This window comes from Falco punctatus (assembly GCF_963210335.1).
Source record: "Falco punctatus genome assembly, chromosome: 16".
Classification (NCBI taxonomy): domain Eukaryota; kingdom Metazoa; phylum Chordata; class Aves; order Falconiformes; family Falconidae; genus Falco; species Falco punctatus.
Window position 1 is genome coordinate 4,221,979 of NC_137596.1, and position 16,591 is coordinate 4,238,569.

Sequence of the window (16,591 nt, forward strand, 5' to 3'; positions counted from 1 at the left end):
CCTTCATGTTTTCTCAGCGAGTCCCTGATGCTAGAGAGGCAAATCATGATTTGTGGATGCCTAGAGATGGAGGAGTGAAGATCATCTGAAAAGGGAGCAAATAAATAAGACTTTGTATGAGGTCTAGAGAGATAACTGGAAGGGAAAGAAAGAGAGACAGTGTTTTTCCAGCTGAATAGAGTTTTGCCAGACAGAATTTTGCAGGCATGTTTCAATTTGATGAAAACACCTATTCAGGATTATGAAAGCATCGCATTTCAGGAGGGTTAGTGCCGTGCTGTGCCCTGATTCCTTTCTCATATTCCATCTTATTTGTAAAGACAAAAGGAAATATTTCTTTTTGCGAATATTTCTTTTTCGGTGAAACTCCAAACGTCTAAATTTAAAGACGATGCCAACAGTCAGAAAATTTTGAATTTTGGACAGGATGGAAAGTCCTTATTAAAACCCTCAGCTTCCTGCTGGCAGGCAGTCCTCAGGGGAGACCTGAGGATCCTGGTGCACCAGCTCCGGCACTCTCCTGCCTCAGTTTCCCCATGCACGAAGCAAGGACGAGCCTACGCGTTGGGAAGGGGTGAACTCATCTCCAGCACGTGCGTTGCATCAGGGCTGTTGATCCCATCGGTTCCCTTCCAGATGGCCGCAGAGATCCCGACGGAGCCTCAGGCAGCTCCCTCCTGGCTGTGCGAAAGCGGGCGAGAAGCTAGATGGAGCAGAGAGGGTCGGCGGAGGGCTTCCCTCGGCGCTCGCAGACAGCCTCTTCCTTCTCACCAGACGTCTTGGCTGACGGCTTTGCTGCTTCGCCGGCGGGAGAGGCGCCAGCTTTGTCTCCTGGCACATGCCGGCAGCGATGGAGGGCGAGACAGGCGGCGAGCGAAGGGAAGCTGGGTCGAGCCGGCAGCTCAGCCTCCCCTAAGCGCATCTCCAGCACACGGCCCAACCGCCGCCTCTGCCGACAGCTTTATTGCTGCCGAGGGCTGGGAGAGCTCCGTGGGGCGACCTGGCCCCGCACCATCCCTGCTCGACAGCTGCTCGGGCAGGGAGAAGAGTTTCAAAGGAATGGGGGAGAAATCCCCTGGAAAGCGGCTAAGGAAAATTGGCCACCCTCGGGGAAGTTGCTGCTTGGCCTTCCTGCAGCGCAGAGGAAGGCTGGCAGGAAAAACTCCCCAGATGAGCTTTTTCTAACAGGAAAGAAGGAAAAAACCCAAACAAAAAAAGCGCAGAGGTTTGCTAAGGCTGCCCATCAGCTGTTCCCAGCCCTTCCTGCACAGTGCCTCCTAGCCCTGACCCAGGTCCTCCCACAGACAGGGTCTTCCCCCCAGCAGAGCCCAGCACTAGCCCAAAGGTAGTCTTTGATAGCCACAGGAGACTGGGGAGCCAGTAACTGCCCCAGCCTGGAACTACTGGGACAGCCCTGCTTCACTCAGCTCCCCCCTTCCCCCAGACCTTGTTCCTTCTGGGATTTCAGCCATGCAAAATGAACATTATCATTTTTATAAAGTGAAGACACAACATTTCATGGAGGAAAAGGTCTGTGCAGATGGAGAGAACTGCCGTCCTTAACTGGATTTAGTCAAAGACCTGATTTTTTTCCCCCCTTTTCTTTCCACGTTGCCCACAGCAACTCTTGGGCATCCTCACTTGCTCCTGCAACCTCCTGCATCCTCCCCAGGCTCCTGGTACCCACCGTGCTCCGTGCCGTGACCACTGTGGAGCATTGCAGCCGGAGCTCATCACCTTGCAGAGGATACACGAAGCAAAGTGGGGAAATATCTCACGAGAAGGGTGAGCCAGGGCTGCAGTGGAAACAGCCGCGTTGGATGGGATCACGGGAAGACGGGATGGGGGTGGCAGGTCTCTCCAGCCCTGCACGCATCCCACCCACACATCGACATCTGCCACTGCGGGGAGGTCAGGCATGGAAATAGCACCTGGCGATGAGAATATTTGGCCGTGCCGGCAGCCCAGGTAGCTGCTGGGTGCGACGAACGCCGAGGCTGGGAAAGTTTATAAGGTGGGCTGCGGAAAACTGGCCGGCGGCTCTGCAGACAAAGCCTGCCTCCATCCAAAACAAACAGCGCCCGCTCCAAGCACCAGCACATGGGGCTGCAGGGCTCCCAGCTGCCATGGAGAGTGAGGGGGACACTGCAAAGCCAGCTGGAAGTAACTCTGTCCCTTAACCCTCACTGGCCTGGCTGCTTCTGGGCTTGCAGTGCTGCTGGAGAAGGGTCCAGCGGGATGGTTCACTTGCACTCTCAGCAACAAGCCACCAGCCCACGCTACTCCCCCCCTCTGAAACACATAAATGCATCAGTTTTAAGAAAACACGTTAAAAATTCCATATCCGACATTGGCTGTGCTCAAATGCTGAGCCCGGGACCCCTCTGCAGACACAGAGGCCACCCCCCGGCTGCTGCCAGTGATGCCCGAGCACCGACTCCATCTCCCCATCCTCCTGTGCAAATCCACTGGCGGTGCCTGACGCAGCCCCGTCCTGATAAATGCCAGCGCCCAGACGTGACCTAGGTGTGGAGGGCAGTGGTGGGTGATGGCCGAGGGCCAGCCACCCCATTATGAGATCCCCCACTGTTCTCCACAAAGAATAGCCCCTTGTTCTTGCCCCGACGGCTCCCCCTCGGCCAAGGGGGCCGGGGGTAGTGGGGCAGCGCGGTGTCGGGGACAAAACCATCGGTTTGGAGACCCAGAGAGAAAAGAGCCACAAAAGGGGGTCAGACAGGGCTGCCGCAGCCCTTGGCCCGTAGCCGGCAGTACGGGAGCGATGGCTTCACGCCAGGCTGCAAGCAGTCCGAAAGGCAAAGGGCTGCTGCCCCATCCCCACGGAGCTTGGGTTATTCAGCCCCGAGGACCACATCGCACGAGTGGCACGCTGGGGGACAGCGCCAAGGGGGTGTCAGGGGAGCGAGGCGGGTCTCACACATCTGCCTTTCCCTGGCTCGGCAGGGAGCAGTTTGGTTGGGAGCGAGTCCTCCTGCTGCATGGCAGCACCTCATGCTAAGCAGGGGAGGCACCGGGCAGGCATTTGCTTCAAGCTGCGATGAGAGTTTATTTTTCCAGCTAAAATAATTTAATTTAGTGGAAATTTTTCCCCTTCTCAACCTGTCTTCTCCTGTAAGCAGCCCAGCCTTGGGAATGGCTGGTCAGCTGGATAGGAACCAAGCTGGATGGCATGTCAAGGCAGAAGGCACATGCAAAGCCAGCCCAGGTTATGTCATTTATTTTCCAACCGAGCGTAGCTGGGGGGTGCTTGTTTTCTTCTCACCACCAGAACTGTAAGGCCCAAAATATCATTGCTAATGGAATTTACTATTCCTGACGTCAGAGCAGATACATGGGAGGGGGTACACGTACCACCCGCTACGCTGCCCATGCACTAGCATGCACACATTTTGTGTGCTTCTGCAAAGCTCCTGGTTTGCAGCTGGAAATACTGCTTTTGCTGTGCACGCAGAGATATAAAGGGTCTATTTTAGCTGAGCTCGCCCAGCTACTGAAGTTGTAAGGGCTGACATGGCTTTATACATGTTGCCTTGCTGTTCTGACAACTTGAACAGACAGCTTGGCAAAGGTGGGACAAGGTGCACCGAGTGATGTCCACGGCCGGAGCAAAGGCCACTCACCTGCTGGGGTCTCAGCAAAGTCCTCTCCTGGTGAAGATCCTCATACAGCAAGTTCAAGCACCAGCCAAATTCCTCACGGGATGTGGAAGTGTTGGGTATCTGGGCTGAGCCCGTCCACTTGTGGTTTTGCTGATATCTCCCGAACGGCAGAAGTTAATGAGCCTGCAGAAAAAAAAAAAAAAAAAAAAAAAAAAAGGAAAAAAAAAGTTTGCAATACTTTATAACAAGGCTGCCAGCTATATATTATGTTTAATAGGACAGTTATCATATGTTAAATACTGGCATGATTAAAAACATATTTATAAAGGATTAACAGCTCTATAATGGCTACATGTCTGTTCTGAGGCTGTTAAATCCCCCAGAATATGTTTCTAATCATCTATACAATAACCATCTTAATAAATCAGAATTAAAGGCATATTTGGGTGAGCATGGATTCCAGACTGCACCTGGTGGGTTTCTGCAGAGGGGAGGGGGCGGGTGGGTGTGTAACAAAACACAAGAGGCATAAGAGGTTTGAAATAAAAACAACAAATCCAGTGGGGCATGAACATGGAGAGCATTTGATGGACACACCAATGATGTCTGCAAGTGCCACCCCCCCTGGATCCCCACTGACCGCAGGTTGGTGGGACCAAGGCGAGGAGAGGCATCCTGCCTGCCAGCCCAACCGTGCTGCCTCACCGCTGCATCTCCCACCTGCCAAAAAACAAAGCACTGCCAAGAGAACCCCCTCCACAGCCCCCCGGGGCAGGAGAAACCCTCCAGTTTGGAGCTAAAGCACGACAGCACCCAGGACAGGCTACTACCGTGGCTGCTCCAACATTTTTCTTGCACTTCTGTTGGGTGCGTTTCTTGCCCGGCATCACAAGCCCACGCTCCGGCCGCGCTCCCAGGGATGGATTTGGGGCAGTGGTACCCCGCTGCTAGCAAAACGCCCAGGCACAGCGAAGGCATTTAGCAAAAATAAACGCTGAGGCAGAGTTTGAAATGTTTATTTTCCAACTCCAGGCCATTCATCCAGTGACACTGCTCTGTTCCAGTGAGTCTCCCTCTGTTTATATCAGATGATTAATGAGACACAGATTGTCTTTAGCCCTGACGGATGTTGCAGTCACCAGGGGTAAGTACGAATTTGGGCTTGATCTCCCCTTCTCCTCCCACCTCCATCTTCAGCCACCACACCGTCCTGATTGGCCTGGAAAACAGATTTTTCTTCCCGTTTCATGCAATCAAAACCAAGATTTTATTACAGTGGGTTTTTTTCTGGCCTCTTCATCTGCCTTCCGCAACCAACCCTCTTTTGGCTGGAAGCTCTGATAAAATGGGAAAGGGGTTTGAGCTGCAGGAAAAGTGAAGGGACAGATCAAACAACAAAGAAAGGAGGGAACCGGAGAGGAAAGGCAGAAGACAACCTGGTTTTAGCCTGCCCAAAGCATGCTGCTGAATTAGGGGAGAGAGACCTGCCAGGACGCATACGACGATGCCCAAGGGTGCAGCAACCACCGAACGCTATAACCAGTTATAACAAACCAGCCTAAACCCAGTGTGATGCACAGATGCTATTTCCAGGGGGGACAGGGCTTTCCCTGCTCCAGAAAATGCTGTTTCCAACCTCAGCATCATCCTGCTGGGCTACTGACCTGCCCAGCCAACACCTTTCCTACGCGGCACCCAACGGTCCATCTCCCATTTTCCTACAGAAGGAAGATTTGCAAAGCGGCTCAGCTTTCCCCCCCTCAAAAAAACTACTGTAAAACACTCCCATCAGTTTATTTCCAAGCGGCACGTCACAGGGACTGGTGAGCTAGGGCTGAAACCAGAGGCGTGGAGCCTAAACCATGGGTGTGGTAGCTAATTAGCCCCACTAATCAAACATCACTAGATAATCGTGCTGCATAGAGATGGGGAAGCTGTAAGAAAGGGCAGAACATAAATTAATGTGTTCAATTAATAACAGCAGCAAAGACATCTTCACAATGGCGATCAGAAGTGACTTCAGGGCCTTGGGATGGTTGGTAAGGGAATCTGGAACACAGCTTATTTTTCCCCTCTCTCCTTCCCATTGTGGGCAGCAACATGAGAAGACACCGAGGGACCCAGTCTATTAACACATGGCTCCATGGCTGGTGTCCCTGCCACAGATTTGTTTTTTGTGATAATGGGATGGCCAGGCTTGCTGGCATCAGATGGGATTCACCTTTCTCAAAGGGGGAAGAGGGTCTTCACTCACGAGCCAGCGGGTCTTGTTGACAAAGATTTAAACTAGAGGGGGATAACAGCAGGCTTGGCCGTGCCAAGCTGTAGGATGACACGCCAAGGTTAGAGGGACTGGGTGCTGCTGAGGGCTCTCTGCCTGGTGCTCTGGGACGTGCTGGGTACACCTGAAGTCCTACGGAGAAGAGCCAGGAGCCAAGTGGTAACAACAGACGAGGAGAAGGCTGAGGTACTCAACGAATTTTTTCTCTCAGTCTTCATTGGCAACTATCATCCCATACCTCTCGAGGGGGTGGACCGCAGGATGGGCACTGGAGGAGCAAGATCCCTCGCACTGTAAGAGAAGATCAGGTTCATGACCACCTAAGGAACCCGAACACACCTAGATCTATGGGACCTGCTGAGCTGCATCCCAGAGTCCTGAGGGAAAAGGCTGATGGAGTTGCCAAGGCACTCTCCGTGATGTTTGAAAAGTCACAGCAGTCAGGTGAAGTCCCTGGTGAGTGGGAAAAGGGAAACGTTGCACCCGTTTTTAAAAAGGGTTGAAAGGAGGACCCTGGGGACTAGCAACCCGTCAGCTCCACCTCTGCACCTGGGGAGATCATGGGACAGATCCTTCTAGAAGCGGTGTCAAGGCACATGGAGGACAAGGCAGCCCAAGTCCTGCCTGACCAACCTGTGGTTTCACTGGTGAGATGTGCTGAGGCGCCGGCACAGGTTACCCAGAAAGATGCTGCATCCCTGGAAACATTCAAGGTCAGGTTGGACGAGGCTCTGAGCAACCTGGTCTAACTGATGTCGCTGCTCGTTGTGAGGGGGTTGGACTAGATGAGCTTTAAAGGTCCTTTTCAACCCAAACTGTTCCACGATTCTAAATGGGGCTGGACTGACACCAGCTTGAACGTGTCACCGCAACGATGCCTTTGCATCCCCACAAAGTACGGCTCGGGGCAGGAGCAGTTGACACATTTCTCCAGCACTCAAAGCTCAAATTGAAAAGCTGCCATTAACATTAAAAGGAAAAAATAGCTTTTTAAGAACTCCATACGTTTCTATTATTTTTTCCCCTTCCCTTCCTTCTTTCTGATTCACCCTTCTGATATTTTGCTTGGACTCCAATCCTAATGCATTCATCCTTCTTAGCACATTTTTGGGCTGCTTCCACCATTGTTCTTGGAAACTTTTTTTTTTTTTTTTTTTTTTTGGTAAGGACATATATTTAGATAGACAACCTGGTCTCCCACGTTCAAAATCCTACCTCAGGCTGGAAAGGGAAGAGCATATAGAGAGGGAAATGGGGCACCAGGCCAAGGCTGCTGCCCGAGGGTGCGTGTGGCAGGAGGCACGTGCTGCAGGGTTGTGCAAGCGTGTGCATGCAGCTGGGTGGGTATTTGTGCACACGTGTGCGTGCAAGGGGTGTGTGGTAGCTGGGCCCCCAGCACAAGCTGGTGGTTACCTGGCGCTGGGTGACAGGGACCTCTCGGTGTCAGCATCGCCGGTGGGATGTTTGCCTGTGTGTGACATTCGAGGGCACCGTCTCCAGCGTGGAAATGTCTCCCAAAAGCTTTGCCAGCACCAACGGAGGGCTGGTCGCTGCAGCCACCCCCACATCCCGCCCCCCCCCCCCCCCCCAGCCCCCATCAGGGCTTCAACGCAGCACTGTGGCTCCCAAGCATCCCTCTGCACCCCGCTCCACCCCCAGCCCGGGCCAGGGAGGACGTGAGCTGGTCTGCAACAAAGATATCAAATCTATCTGTGGCAAGCTTTTGGGGAAGGGTTATGGGATGCACCAGCTGCAGTCAGCCCACTCCGGTCCCCAGCTAGAGGAGGCTGGGACCGGCCAGGTTGCTACAGATACTGCACTTTGCCAATGGAGCGGGTGGGTTTGGACAGGCTGGTTTTAATAACCCACGAGCACTCAGCCCGCACCCAAACATCTCATTTTAAAAAGGCAGGTTGGAGGCCAAGAAGCACTCGCAGGCTTTTCATAAACACACTTTAATAATCTTCATCAAGAATTTTAATACAGAGCGAGCTGCCTGCCAGGAAATGCATTTACACTGTCAGCTGCCGAGAGAAATAGCACTGCACCACTGCTCAATACCAGAAACACCCTCTCTCCCTGACTCTCAGCTTTTCCCCTCTTCCCCTTTGTATGAAATATGGGGCTGGGGAAACCAGAGGGGCTAAAAACCCCGGCAGGGAGCCAGGCAGCCCCCTGTAGCATCCCCTGAATCGGGATGCAGCCCCTTCGCCTCGCCCCGCCGCGTGCCCACAGTCACCCCGCTCCCATCTCTTGCCGAGCCAGACCTCGGCTGGCCTTATGCTTCACCTCGTTATTTTTTTATTTTTATTTTTCAAATCCTTCTTTCCCGTTAACCTGCTGGAGGTGCTGCGGCAGGCTCTGCGCAGGGCGGTGGCCGGAGGAAGGCTGCGTATTGAGACTATGGGAATAACTGGGGGTTTTACTAGCTACGGATACAGTTACAAAAGCTTTTCTTTCACAGCAAAGATTAACGGGATCAGAAAACATTTCCTTGCTGGCTGTGTTATTAAACAATTAAAGGGATTAGTCGTGGGCTTTACCATCCTCTGGCACATCAGGTTTTGGTTTCTGCCAGAGGCAAAATACCCAATTTGATCTACTCTGAACCCAGAGGGCTGCTTATGGTGGGAATCGTATTTTACAGCCTTTTTCCCAACAGCTGAAAATGCTCCGGCTGTAACCACCCTTCATACGCTGCTCCAAGACACATCCCTGCCCAGCTCAGCCTGCTCTCCCCAGGTAGGGCTGGATGTCACCCCTCTGTGTCCCTGCACAACTGCCCCGAAGCCAAGTGCCACCTGCGGGGAAGGGCTCGGAGACCGGAGCAGGGACCGGGGGAGGTTGGAGAGAAATATCCCAGGGTGACTTCAGCACCAGCAACTCCTTCCACACACTTCTTACCTTATATTACTTGTGGGGAGGGTTTTTGAACACCAGTTCCTGGCATGTTGGAGAGTTTGTCTATTTATAAGTCTGTTCTCAAGTGACTGACAAAAAAGAAAGAATGAAAAAAACCAACCAACCCCACCCCGATCAAGTGAAATAAAATGATGAGATTAGAAATACATGTACCAGATGGCCTCTCTGAACCTCATTTAGCAGAAGTGGGGAATGCCAGCTTTCCAACAGGAACAGCACCATCACCTCTGCTGCTTTCCCTGTCCTTGTGAAGTTCTTGCCTTATTTATTTGCTTGAGATCAGAAAAGCTGAGGGAAGCTGCCCAGCAGAAATACCAACCTTGTGCCAAGCGTTTTGAAGTTTCAGCACAAATTGCCTTTTACAGGCAGGGGTGCGGGGGGAAGAGGTAGAGAAAAGGTCATTTCTGCTTGAGGAAAGCCCCCAGATGCTTCGGAGAGCTGAAGGGGCTTCTTCATCCTGCAGGCAGCCGGTGGAGGGGCAAGGTACCAGCTGGGTTTGGGGAAACGGTGGTGGGAAGGATGGAGGGGAGGTGCCTGGGTGGTTATGGCACGTGTGGACTCCAGCTTTGTTACTGTTAGAGCAACACAGCCTGAAAGATACTGTAACATCAGTAAGAACTTCAAAGATGCTATCCCCCAAACCCTCGCCAGAGCAGACAGAAATCTCCCACGGACTTTCTGAGCAGCACAGCATCCCTCAACTTACAGATACTCGTTACTCTCATTAATGTCCTTTATCAGCAATTTAAGGCATCCACAAAATTGCTTCCACCTCCCCCAAAGCCCTCTCCCTTCCCCTGCCTGACGGATGCTGCAATTCTGCGGCACCATCCATCTATCTACCTGTGCTTGCACACCACCAAGAGCAAACTCGAGGCAGCAAGATCCCCTGGGAAACGATGACCCCAGATCTGGGAGAAAAAGAAACTTACAAAGACCTTCACCAGTGCCACAGGACTCTGTGCAATTGACTGCAACCAGGAGTTTCCTCGGCGTGGAGGAGCGATGGGCAGCGTTTGCCCAGGTACATCCTTGCAGCGCTTCTCCCTGTGCTTGAGGCATCCTAAAAAAACAAGCCCTGGAGCAACGCACAAGCCACAATCGTGCACAGAGTGGCCACGGAGAAAATCTGGGTACCCCAGTGCCTCCCATCAAGCTCGAAGCAGCAGGCTGCACCACCGTGAGCTGCTGCTCCCCGGGGGCTCAGCTTTCCACCAGCCGGTAGAGCAAGATGTTGTACCTTGTTTATGTTTCTATGGTATTACCCTGCCTGCTGGCTCCCATCCTACAGCCCCCACCGGCTAAATCTCTGCGAGGTTAATTTCTAACATGAAAAACGGCCTCCCAAGAGCAACTGCGGTTGATTTAAAATAATAAAAATGGAAATCTCAGATTTGATGACTAATCCCAGGAGACCGGCTTAAATTAGTGCTAACCAATCGGCCGCAAAAGACCAGAGGAAAATTCCTGCTGGACTTCTCTCCTCAGTCCACTCCCTGGCTTCATTTTCCATCCCCAGATCCTTCCAGCCTGCAAACATATACAGTGTTGCCTCGGTAACTCGGAGACGAGATATATGTACATGAAAAAATGAGACAATCTCTTTCCTCAGTGATTGCCCGGAAGGTGGAAACCGGAAACCTATTCTAGTCTTAAAGCAACATCAGCTTGTACCAGACACACTCATAGCCCAACCTGCTCCCACACGTGCCACCTGCAGGTCCCACGTGAACAGAGATAACCATCCCCTTGCAGGCACCCGTCCCCAGACATACCTGTCTCTTCATCCCAAGGGAGGATGCTCAGGACACGCAGATTCACCAAAACACACCCTTTGCCCAAAGGCGTTTTCTTTCTTGCACACACAAACCAGCTTATTCCTCCATCTTCCAGGAGCCCGGGTTCACTTGTGAACTCCACTTTAAGAAGTAAGCACGCCTGCAGCCTAGCCTGGACCAGGCGGGCTCTACTCAGCTGAGCTGTCGCAGAGACACCATCCATCGGTGCTCCGTCTGTGCTACACTTGCTCTTTGAAAAGCTCCTGCATCTCAGGGCTTGTACATGCATGAAAAATAAGCAGGTCTCAAGCACACTAGGAGCTCAAAGCAGGGTACCTATGCTGTACGGTATCTCATACCATCTTTAAATCCTGCCCTGAGTCCTTTGCACAGCACCACCCTTTGCAGCCCACGGTTCCCTCGGAAGAGCAGGGCGGCCAGCTGGGACGTAGATCTCCCGCGGGATGCTGCAGCCATTGCCACCATCCCCACCTGCCTGTGCAACCCCTCTTTGGTGCAGCATCTGCACTGTCACAGGTTATTCCCCCTTTGCTTTGGGTGGAACGAACCCCCGCACTGGACGATTCGTCTGCATTATCAGCAGTTTTCCCTCTCCAACCCCATACCTGAAGGACCTGCCCAACCTGGCCATAATTAAAACACTGGGTCTCATCAACTCCCCGCGATGTCTTGGCTGCAAAAGGACATGATGAAAAGACTGATTCCCCCCACTCCACCTCGGCACCAGCCTCTGCTTCCCTGCAAGCTTTGCCATGAACTGTGGCTATCGGAGCACTCCTTACTCCGACGTTTCCCATCTGGAGTCAATCGCTTCATCGGTCCCCTCAAGGGGCAGGAATCCTGTGGCATGTGCCTGATTGATGAAAACATGAACAACTTCTTACGAATAACAGGAGGGCTCCAAAACAAGGAAAATAGTTGGATCAAGGGGGCATATCATGGATACAGCTGCCTTTCCTCCAGGCACCTCCAGCATCCTTCCCTCCACGCACCTCCAGCATCTTTCCCCCCAGACACCTCCAGCATCCTTTCCTCCAGGCACCTCCAGCATCCTTCCCTCCAGACACCTCCAGCATCCTTCCCTTCACGCACCTCCAGCATCCTTTCCTGAGTCACCCACCCAGGGCTGGGTCCATGAAGTGTTATTCCCCTCCTGCCCAGCCACACAGCACCGTGGTCTACCTCACTGACGGCAGTGTTTTGGGAAAGCCTGGGCAGGCAATGCCCTCTACCCAGTGATGCCCCAGCTGCAAAGTTCATGAGTTATACCCAGGAGATGCTTTTCTGCAGGGTTATCAGGAAGACGGGAAGCACTTTCCTGTGGCTAGGGAGAAGTCAGATGGACCAGCCAGGGACACAGATTTGGGGGCTGCTGTCATGATGGAACAAGAACAAACCTCCTTCACTACCGTACTATAGCTGAGCATGAGCCAAGGCTGGAGGCTCGCAGGGAGACATTCCTTCAGCTCAGCCACCAAGTCCTCTGCCCAGGATGCTGTAAAGAGCTTAAAATGAAATTCTGGCTTCCTCAAAAGCAGCACGGGCTTTGCCACAGGTCTCAGCAGAGCCAAGAAATGACCCCTTGCTTCCAGTCCCACCACCACCTTTTTCAATAAAACACCTCATCTGACATTTGCCCCATCAGCCAATGGATGTGCCTGTTAAAACCCACAGCCCCCTGTGCTGGGGGTATAACCAGATCCTCGGCTGCTCCACCACTGCACCACCTGATATTAAATAACTTTGTCTCACATCGAGATTGTCATTCGCAAAACCAGGACAGCAGCGTTACCACCCGCCTCCAAGCCGTCCGGGAAACTTCCTTCGGGGGTAACTTTGAAATGCAAAACTGGGAGAGTGGAGGATAACACATCATTACTCATACAGACAAGGTGAAATATGCTTTGCCAAAGTGTGAAAAATATTTATATCCAAATACAAAGTATCTCTCAAGTTTGCAGTTCCCTGCATGCTTGGGAACCTGAGCCGTATTTGTGGAAGCGGCTGCGAAGGTAAGCTCATTTCTGCCATTAAAATGTGCTGGTGCAGGGAAGATGAAGTGAAAAAAAAGGGTGGGAAAATGTGATTTGATCTGCTTTTGAAAGCAATAATAGTTTCACTGAAAAGCCTCACAAACTTTAATGTGTAGGGTGGAGCAGGATTAAGATCATAAATAACTTCCAGAGAAGAAAAATGATGCCCTTTCACATGCTGGTAGCGTGTTATCTTTAAAGCCCAAGCAAGATAAAATAACTGGCTTCAAATATCACCACCATTCATCCAGAAGGATTGTTTTGAAACTTGTTTTACAGGGATCGCTTTTTTCTCCAGACACAGGACGGCCACCTTTGGGCTGGAATGCAGCAGCGGCTTTGCGTGCTGCAGGAGGGGACGGATATTTATCCCACGAAAATGATGAGCTGGTGTGGCAGCTGTTATTGAGAACAACTTCCCTGGAAGGGTAACTAAACACTATATTGGAACACTGGCTGTGAGGCCAGTCTGTAACTAGTAGAGGTGAGGGTGAGGCCTGATCTGGAGGCAGAGCATCTTCTACGTTCAGACCCAGCCTCTGACATGACCAGAGCGAGGATGCTGGATCCCCCCCAGCTCTCCCAGTCCTTTTTCTCTATAGATATTTTTGAAAACTAAGCACCTTGGGCTTTCACCACATGACCCGCTCCACCTCTGAACAAGCCTTTTCTCTTAGACAAAGGCTTGAGATCCAAAGCATAAACCCTACCCCAAAAGCCAGGGTTTTGCATCCCCCTTCCTGGGAGAAGCCAGCCTCCCGGCTGAATTAACCGCATCCCTACAACGGTAGCTGGTTCCTCACCCGTAGCGCTGACGAAGGGCAGAGGTATTATTCAGACCTATTGATCGGTGGCTGGGAATACAGACCCAGGTCCGAGTTAAAATGCAGGTAGAACTTTAGGTAGTCGGGATGCATTTCCTTAAACTGGAATTTAGGCAGGAGTCCAAGACTAACACACACCCCCCGCCGCCGCCTCCCCTCTCGCAAATAGTGCCGAGGGCTCTTTAATGACCACAGTGGTCTAGGCTTGGGTTAATGTCTTATCCATAAGTTATTCAGTATTTCCTTTTAAAGACAAAATAGTTGGAATACCTCTCTTTCTCTCTTTAAATTGCAGTTGCGGCTGCTAGAACAAAAAAAAAATAATACTCGCAGCCCCTGCACTATTTCCATATGCGGCACCGACACCGGGAAGTGTCCGTTTCACGGGAGTCCCACCTCTCGGGTTTTTATGGGAACTCCAGTGTTATCAAGCTTATAGCGGCGCTAATACCTGCAGGGAGGCTGCTTTTATCTCTGCAGGTATTAGCGCAGAGATATTACCATCAGAGCTTGGTGGGGCTGGGAAAAGAGGCTCCCCAGACTGCTGGTCACGTCTCCGTGTATCCCGGGTATTTTGGGGTAGGCGCATCTCCTGGTGCTTCCACCACGGTGACATTGCAGGGGGGATGATGTCCAGGGGATTCCCCAAGGAGCATGAGCTGCACCCGCTGTCCTGAGCCATGCCTGAGTACCAGCCTCGAGCCAGCTGCCGTGATCTGATTTTGCACCAAAACAGCATTCCATACATACAGTCAGCGACCTGACTATATCCTGAACACCCTGGAAAACTGGGAAAGACTAGCCACAGGTCTGGATCCACCCAGCCAGCTCAGGAAAACACGTCTTCTTCCCATGGCAAAGTTTAATTAACATTTTTTTGTCCCCCTTCCTTCAAATTTTTCAGACCTTTGTTGAAAAAACCGAACATGGAAAAGCCAAACACATTTTATTTTCTGGCACCAGAACCCCTCTTGGGAGGCTAATTCCCACGCAACGCATCTCATTGCCGGGGAGATACAGCGTTAGGGACAGACAGACCGACCAGGCAGACGGGGTTTGGCTGGGATGATTACAAAGGGAATCCTTCACTAAGGCTCCAGGATGCAGCCTGAAATCGTGGCTCTTTTTGGCTCCCAAAGGGCAACGTTTTCCCTAGTGCCAGAGAGACTTTAATCCTAACGGGATTTAGGGCTTAGTTTCTTAAGCAATTTGGAAACACGGCCCGGGAATGACTCTCGTATATTGCTGCAAAGCTCTGTGCATGAACTGGCGTGGATACAGGGACCACCACCGACCATCCCCTCCTCCTCTCTTGCACAAATCATTTCACGTGGATGCTTGCAGGTAACAGGGCTTGGATCTTTGCTGAGATGGTCCCAGTGCTACCGGGCCCTCCTCTTCGATACGAGCTGCTAACGGCTACTGTAACGTTACAGCCGCTACCAAGGAGCTGGAAAGGCCATTGCCAGCAGAAGCTTTCCATCCATCCAGAGCACAGACATCAGCTACATTTTTGGAATAGCTCAAGCAATCAGGATTCCAGAGGTATGTCATTAGGAGGGGAAACAAATGACATGGGGTTTGATGTCCTGCGCCACACTCAGTGCTATAAAAACTATATATATACACACATGTGCATACATATAAATACACATACACACATAAAACAAAGGATATTCCATACTTCTGGAAAAAGTGCTCAGTAAGCTCAGTTCCCCTTTAAGCACTCAGTAAAAACATCAGACACAAGGTTAGGCAAAGCACAGCAAGTAAAACTCCACACCATTTCCTTACAGCGGCCTTCCCTCTCCAAAAAAAGTACAAGGAGACCCATTTTCTCGTCTTTCTAACCTCATTATTTTGACGAGGGAATAAAATAACAAGCAGATAAAACAACAACAACAAAAAAAAGGTACTCAGAAACGTCAGTCTGCACGATTTGCAGTGAGAACCTCTGCCTAACCCCTGCCTGCTCTGCCAGGTGCAGCACGTCCAAGCAGCCCACAGCAAAGGTACTTTGGCACCAGTTCGGAGCTCAGCTTAACTGGAACGGGACAAATGTGGCTGAGCTTAAGGCACTGCAGAAGACAACCCCTGGTGAGCTGACAGGGCTGGTTTAAGACTGATGGTTTCTGTCCTGGTGTGCTGAGAGGGGGTTTGCAGGCTGCCGGGTGCTACGAGCGCACACATGAAGCAACACTCCTGTAGCAGGGAGTACAAACATAAACCTCAGCCTTCCTCGTTTACATCCAAGGAGCTAGAACGCCAGGGAGATGCTTGCAGTACTCCTTGGAGGAACCCCCAGTTCTAAACATCAGGCTTGGTGGTTTTATTGCACTCCGCATTGGCCATGAACCCTCCCAGTTACAGCTTCAGGTGCGTTTGGAGTGACGCAGAAAATACAGCCACATACTGTGCTTCAAGCCTCTCCCCCAGTTATTTGCAAGCCACAGCATCCCTCTGACAAATGGTGGGGGGCACCAAGGGCTAAGAGGAAAAAATTGTCCGAAAGCACAGCATTTTCATGAATTTTCGTGAAAGATAAGCAAATGTTCTTGTTGCTGCCCGTTCGTCTCGCCCGCCCTGGACGTGTTTCCAATCTGCAGCAACACATGAGGATGGGATGCGGCAGCCTGGATGGGTCTCCTCCGTCTCCCCTCCCAGGCAGTGTGCCTGCAGATGTCCCCCCCCAGCAGGGTCACCTCCCCAGCAATTTGGCAACACTGGGACATATTGGTGTCGCTTTGCTTGTCCCTCTCCATCCTGCTCTGGTCTTTACACATTTTCCTGGGATGGGGGAAAGCAGTGTAACGCAAACCTGCTGGGGCTTGGCATGAAGCAGGCACATTTCCCCACTTCCACAATGCTTTCTGCACAGGTATCAGCCAGGCTTTCACCTGCACTAGTGCCTCGGCTTATCAGATGGAGGATTATTGCAGCTATTCTGGGGGGAAAAAAGCTTCAAGCCTGGGGGAGGGAAAGGACTCATGCCAGGCGGTGCGGGGACAGAGCTCTTTGCAAAAGCCACACTCAGTCCACAAAATCCCATTTCTTCCTCCAACTTCATCTTTTCTCAGGTTGTACAGCTGATCACAGTCACTGGACCCCGTCTTCT

At 51.7% G+C, this 16,591-nt stretch overlaps 1 protein-coding gene across 2 annotated transcripts in view; it reads right to left on the bottom strand.

The window, feature by feature from the left end:
• The window catches only part of SNX19 (sorting nexin 19), a 132,035-nt gene that overhangs the window by 21,407 nt on the left and 94,037 nt on the right, over nucleotides 1–16,591 (bottom strand). The window contains exon 12 of one of the 2 annotated variants that reach the window (XR_013924044.1): nucleotides 3,639–3,800. The gene's annotated coding sequence lies outside the window, so the exon portion shown is untranslated. Of the gene's footprint in view, nucleotides 1–3,638; nucleotides 3,801–16,591 lie in introns of those variants that run through there. The other variant, XM_080366677.1, reaches the window with a different exon arrangement.